This window comes from Calonectris borealis, unplaced genomic scaffold (assembly GCF_964195595.1).
Source record: "Calonectris borealis unplaced genomic scaffold, bCalBor7.hap1.2 HAP1_SCAFFOLD_65, whole genome shotgun sequence".
NCBI lineage: Eukaryota > Metazoa > Chordata > Aves > Procellariiformes > Procellariidae > Calonectris > Calonectris borealis.
This window is the reverse complement of record NW_027441470.1, coordinates 815,019-821,489: the sequence shown is the minus strand read 5'-3', so window position 1 is coordinate 821,489 and position 6,471 is coordinate 815,019.

Genomic DNA, 6,471 nt, shown 5'->3' with positions numbered 1-6,471 from the left:
ACCGGCACAGAGCCACGGTGTTGATGGGGCTGCCTAGGGACTGCAAACGGAAGGCGAGGTCCAGCATCAGCCTTGATTCCTGGCTATCTCAGTGCCTAGGGCCCTCGTGGAGGGTGGTCGCTTGGGAGCTTGGCTCTGATGAGGGTAAGGGATGTGTCGAGGATAATAAGGAGAACAGACACAGAGCCCCAGTGTTGGTGGGGCTGAGAAGGGGCTGCCAAGAGATCGTGAGGGCCAGCATGAACCTTGATTCCTGGCTACCTCAGTGCCTAAGACCCACGTGGAGGGTGGCCGCTCCGAAGTTTGGCCCTGAGGAGGGTAAGGGGTAGCTTGATGTTAGGTGCGAGCAGAGGCACAGAGCCCCGGTGTTGGTGGGGCTGCCAAGAGATCGTGAGGGCCAGCATCAACCTTGATTCCGGGCTACCTCAGTGCCAAGCCCCATGCGGTGGGTGGCTGCTTCGAAGCTTGGCTCTGAGGCGGGTAAGTGATAGGCCGAGGTTAGATGGAAGATCAGACAGAGAGCAACGATGCTGGTGGGGCTGAGAAGGGGCTGCCAAGGGAAGGTGAGGGCCAGCATCAGCCTTGATTCCTGGCTACCTCAGTGCCAAGTCCCATGTGGAGGGTGGCCACTGGAGCTTGGCTCTCATGAGGGTAAGGGATACGTCGAGGTTAGCTGAGAGAACAGACACAGAGCCCCGGTGTTGGTGGGGCTGAGAAGGGGCGGACAAGAGATCGTGAGGGCCAGCATCAACTTGATTCCTGGCTACTTCTGTGCCTGAGCCCCATGAGGTGGGTGGCCGCTTCGGAGCTTAGCTCTGATGAGGGTAAGGGATGTGTCGAGGATAATTGGGAGAACAGACACAGAACCCCGGTGTTGGTGGGGCTGCCAAGTGAAGGTGAGGGCCAGTATCAATCTTGATTCCTGGCTACCTCAGCGCTTAGGCCCATGTGGTGGATAGCCGCGTCGGAGCGTGGCCCTGATGGGGATAAGGGATATGTCGAGCATAGGTGGAAGAAGAGACAGAGCCCCGGTGTTGATGGGGCTGAGAAGGGGCTGCCAAGAGATCGTGAGGGCCAGCATCAGCCTTGATTCCTGGCTACCTCAGCGCCAAGCCCCATGAGGTGGGTGGCCGCTTCGGAGCTTAGCTCTGATGAGGATAAGGCATGTGTCGAGGATAATTGGGAGAACAAACAGAGAGCCCCGCTGTTGGTGGGGACCTCAAAGGGCTGCCAGGGCAGGCGAGGTCAACAAACAGTCAATCTTGGTTCCATCTGTGTTGGAGCGCCATCTAGTGGGTAGACGTTTTAGTCCCTGGATCTGATGAAGGTAAGATGTAGGTTGATGTTTAGGTGGGAGACCAAAGAGAAGGGGGCAGTTGTTGGTGGGGCTGAGGAGGGGCTGCCAAGGGAAGGTGAGGGCCAGCATGAAGCTTGGTTCCTGGCTACCTCAGTGCCTAAGGCCCACGTGGAGGGTGGTCGCTTCGGAGCTTGTCTGTGAAGCGGGTAAGTGCTAGGTCGAGGTTAGTTGAGAGAACAGACACAGAGCCCCGGTTTGGTGGGGCTGCCAAGGGAAGGTGAGAGCCAGCATCAACCTTGATTCCTGGCTACCTCAGTGCTTAGGCCCATGTGGTTGTTGGCTGCTTCAGGCTTGGCTCTGCTGAGGATAAGGGATATGTCGAGGATAGATGGAAGAACAGACTCAGAGCCCCGGTGTTGGTGGGGCTGAGAAGGGACTGCTAAGAAATCGTGACGGCCAGCGTCAACCTTGATTCCTGGCTACTTCTGTGCCTGAGCCCCATGCGGTGGGAGGCCGCTTCGGAGCTTGGCTCTGAAGTGGGTAAGTGCTAGGGTGAGGTTAGGTGGGAGAAGAGACACAGAGCCCCGGTGTTGGTGGGGCTGAGAAGGTGCTGCCAAGAGATCGTGAGGGCCAGCATCAACCTTGATTCCTGGCTACTTCAGTGCCTAAGCCCCCCGTGGAGAGTGGCCTCTTCGGAGCTTGGCTCCGATGAAGGTAAGGGATACGTCGAAGATAACTGGGAGAACCGACAGAGAGCCCCGGTGGTGGTGGGGACCTCAAAGGGCTGCCAGGGCAGCGAGTGCAACGAACACCCGTCACCTTGGTTCCCTCTGTGTTGGAGCGCCATCTGGTGGGTAGACGTTTCAGAGCCTGGCTCTGATGAAGGTAAGATGTAGGTTGATGTTTAGGTGGGAGACCAAAGAGAAGGGAGCAGTTGTTGGTGGGGCTGAGGAGGGGCTGAGAAGAGATCGTGAGGGCCAGCACCAGCCTTCATTCCTGGCCATGTCTGCCCCTGAGCCCCATGTGGAGGGTGGCCGCTTCGGAGCTTGTCCCTGATGAGGGTCAGGGCTAGGTTGAGGTTAGGTGGGAGAACCGGCACAGAGCCACGGTGTTGATGGGGCTGCCTAGGGACTGCAAACGGAAGGCGAGGTCCAGCATCAGCCTTGATTCCTGGCTATCTCAGTGCCTAGGGCCCTCGTGGAGGGTGGTCGCTTGGGAGCTTGGCTCTGATGAGGGTAAGGGATGTGTCGAGGATAATAAGGAGAACAGACACAGAGCCCCAGTGTTGGTGGGGCTGAGAAGGGGCTGCCAAGAGATCGTGAGGGCCAGCATGAACCTTGATTCCGGGCTACCTCAGTGCCTAAGACCCACGTGGAGGGTGGCCGCTCCGAAGTTTGGCCCTGAGGAGGGTAAGGGGTAGCTTGATGTTAGGTGCGAGCAGAGGCACAGAGCCCCGGTGTTGGTGGGGCTGCCAAGAGATCGTGAGGGCCAGCATCAACCTTGATTCCGGGCTACCTCAGTGCCAAGCCCCATGCGGTGGGTGGCTGCTTCGAAGCTTGGCTCTGAGGCGGGTAAGTGATAGGCCGAGGTTAGATGGAAGATCAGACAGAGAGCAACGATGCTGGTGGGGCTGAGAAGGGGCTGCCAAGGGAAGGTGAGAGCCAGCATCAGCCTTGATTCCTGGCTACCTCAGTGCCAAGTCCCATGTGGAGGGTGGCCACTGGAGCTTGGCTCTCATGAGGGTAAGGGATACGTCGAGGTTAGCTGAGAGAACAGACACAGAGCCCCGGTGTTGGTGGGGCTGAGAAGGGGCGGACAAGAGATCGTGAGGGCCAGCATCAACTTGATTCCTGGCTACTTCTGTGCCTGAGCCCCATGAGGTGGGTGGCCGCTTCGGAGCTTAGCTCTGATGAGGGTAAGGGATGTGTCGAGGATAATTGGGAGAACAGACACAGAACCCCGGTGTTGGTGGGGCTGCCAAGTGAAGGTGAGGGCCAGTATCAATCTTGATTCCTGGCTACCTCAGCGCTTAGGCCCATGTGGTGGATAGCCGCGTCGGAGCGTGGCCCTGATGGGGATAAGGGATATGTCGAGCATAGGTGGAAGAAGAGACAGAGCCCCGGTGTTGATGGGGCTGAGAAGGGGCTGCCAAGAGATCGTGAGGGCCAGCATCAGCCTTGATTCCTGGCTACCTCAGCGCCAAGCCCCATGAGGTGGGTGGCCGCTTCGGAGCTTAGCTCTGATGAGGATAAGGCATGTGTCGAGGATAATTGGGAGAACAAACAGAGAGCCCCGCTGTTGGTGGGGACCTCAAAGGGCTGCCAGGGCAGGCGAGGTCAACAAACAGTCAATCTTGGTTCCATCTGTGTTGGAGCGCCATCTAGTGGGTAGACGTTTTAGTCCCTGGATCTGATGAAGGTAAGATGTAGGTTGATGTTTAGGTGGGAGACCAAAGAGAAGGGGGCAGTTGTTGGTGGGGCTGAGGAGGGGCTGCCAAGGGAAGGTGAGGGCCAGCATGAAGCTTGGTTCCTGGCTACCTCAGTGCCTAAGGCCCACGTGGAGGGTGGTCGCTTCGGAGCTTGTCTGTGAAGCGGGTAAGTGCTAGGTCGAGGTTAGTTGAGAGAACAGACACAGAGCCCCGGTTTGGTGGGGCTGCCAAGGGAAGGTGAGAGCCAGCATCAACCTTGATTCCTGGCTACCTCAGTGCTTAGGCCCATGTGGTTGTTGGCTGCTTCAGGCTTGGCTCTGCTGAGGATAAGGGATATGTCGAGGATAGATGGAAGAACAGACTCAGAGCCCCGGTGTTGGTGGGGCTGAGAAGGGACTGCTAAGAAATCGTGACGGCCAGCGTCAACCTTGATTCCTGGCTACTTCTGTGCCTGAGCCCCATGCGGTGGGAGGCCGCTTCGGAGCTTGGCTCTGAAGTGGGTAAGTGCTAGGGTGAGGTTAGGTGGGAGAAGAGACACAGAGCCCCGGTGTTGGTGGGGCTGAGAAGGTGCTGCCAAGAGATCGTGAGGGCCAGCATCAACCTTGATTCCTGGCTACTTCAGTGCCTAAGCCCCCCGTGGAGAGTGGCCTCTTCGGAGCTTGGCTCCGATGAAGGTAAGGGATACGTCGAAGATAACTGGGAGAACCGACAGAGAGCCCCGGTGGTGGTGGGGACCTCAAAGGGCTGCCAGGGCAGCGAGTGCAACGAACACCCGTCACCTTGGTTCCCTCTGTGTTGGAGCGCCATCTGGTGGGTAGACGTTTCAGAGCCTGGCTCTGATGAAGGTAGGATGTAGGTTGATGTTTAGGTGGGAGACCAAAGAGAAGGGAGCAGTTGTTGGTGGGGCTGAGGAGGGGCTGAGAAGAGATCGTGAGGGCCAGCACCAGCCTTCATTCCTGGCCATGTCTGCCCCTGAGCCCCATGTGGAGGGTGGCCGCTTCGGAGCTTGTCCCTGATGAGGGTCAGGGCTAGGTTGAGGTTAGGTGGGAGAACCGGCACAGAGCCACGGTGTTGATGGGGCTGCCTAGGGACTGCAAACGGAAGGCGAGGTCCAGCATCAGCCTTGATTCCTGGCTATCTCAGTGCCTAGGGCCCTCGTGGAGGGTGGTCGCTTGGGAGCTTGGCTCTGATGAGGGTAAGGGATGTGTCGAGGATAATAAGGAGAACAGACACAGAGCCCCAGTGTTGGTGGGGCTGAGAAGGGGCTGCCAAGAGATCGTGAGGGCCAGCATGAACCTTGATTCCTGGCTACCTCAGTGCCTAAGAACCACGTGGAGGGTGGCCGCTCCGAAGTTTGGCCCTGAGGAGGGTAAGGGGTAGCTTGATGTTAGGTGCGAGCAGAGGCACAGAGCCCCGGTGTTGGTGGGGCTGCCAAGAGATCGTGAGGGCCAGCATCAACCTTGATTCCGGGCTACCTCAGTGCCAAGCCCCATGCGGTGGGTGGCTGCTTCGAAGCTTGGCTCTGAGGCGGGTAAGTGATAGGCCGAGGTTAGATGGAAGATCAGACAGAGAGCAACGATGCTGGTGGGGCTGAGAAGGGGCTGCCAAGGGAAGGTGAGAGCCAGCATCAGCCTTGATTCCTGGCTACCTCAGTGCCAAGTCCCATGTGGAGGGTGGCCACTGGAGCTTGGCTCTCATGAGGGTAAGGGATACGTCGAGGTTAGCTGAGAGAACAGACACAGAGCCCCGGTGTTGGTGGGGCTGAGAAGGGGCGGACAAGAGATCGTGAGGGCCAGCATCAACTTGATTCCTGGCTACTTCTGTGCCTGAGCCCCATGAGGTGGGTGGCCGCTTCGGAGCTTAGCTCTGATGAGGGTAAGGGATGTGTCGAGGATAATTGGGAGAACAGACACAGAACCCCGGTGTTGGTGGGGCTGCCAAGTGAAGGTGAGGGCCAGTATCAATCTTGATTCCTGGCTACCTCAGCGCTTAGGCCCATGTGGTGGATAGCCGCGTCGGAGCGTGGCCCTGATGGGGATAAGGGATATGTCGAGCATAGGTGGAAGAAGAGACAGAGCCCCGGTGTTGATGGGGCTGAGAAGGGGCTGCCAAGAGATCGTGAGGGCCAGCATCAGCCTTGATTCCTGGCTACCTCAGCGCCAAGCCCCATGAGGTGGGTGGCCGCTTCGGAGCTTAGCTCTGATGAGGATAAGGCATGTGTCGAGGATAATTGGGAGAACAAACAGAGAGCCCCGCTGTTGGTGGGGACCTCAAAGGGCTGCCAGGGCAGGCGAGGTCAACAAACAGTCAATCTTGGTTCCATCTGTGTTGGAGCGCCATCTAGTGGGTAGACGTTTTAGTCCCTGGATCTGATGAAGGTAAGATGTAGGTTGATGTTTAGGTGGGAGACCAAAGAGAAGGGGGCAGTTGTTGGTGGGGCTGAGGAGGGGCTGCCAAGGGAAGGTGAGGGCCAGCATGAAGCTTGGTTCCTGGCTACCTCAGTGCCTAAGGCCCACGTGGAGGGTGGTCGCTTCGGAGCTTGTCTGTGAAGCGGGTAAGTGCTAGGTCGAGGTTAGTTGAGAGAACAGACACAGAGCCCCGGTTTGGTGGGGCTGCCAAGGGAAGGTGAGAGCCAGCATCAACCTTGATTCCTGGCTACCTCAGTGCTTAGGCCCATGTGGCGGGTGGCTGCTTCAGGCTTGGCTCTGCTGAGGATAAGGGATATGTCGAGGATAGATGGAAGAAC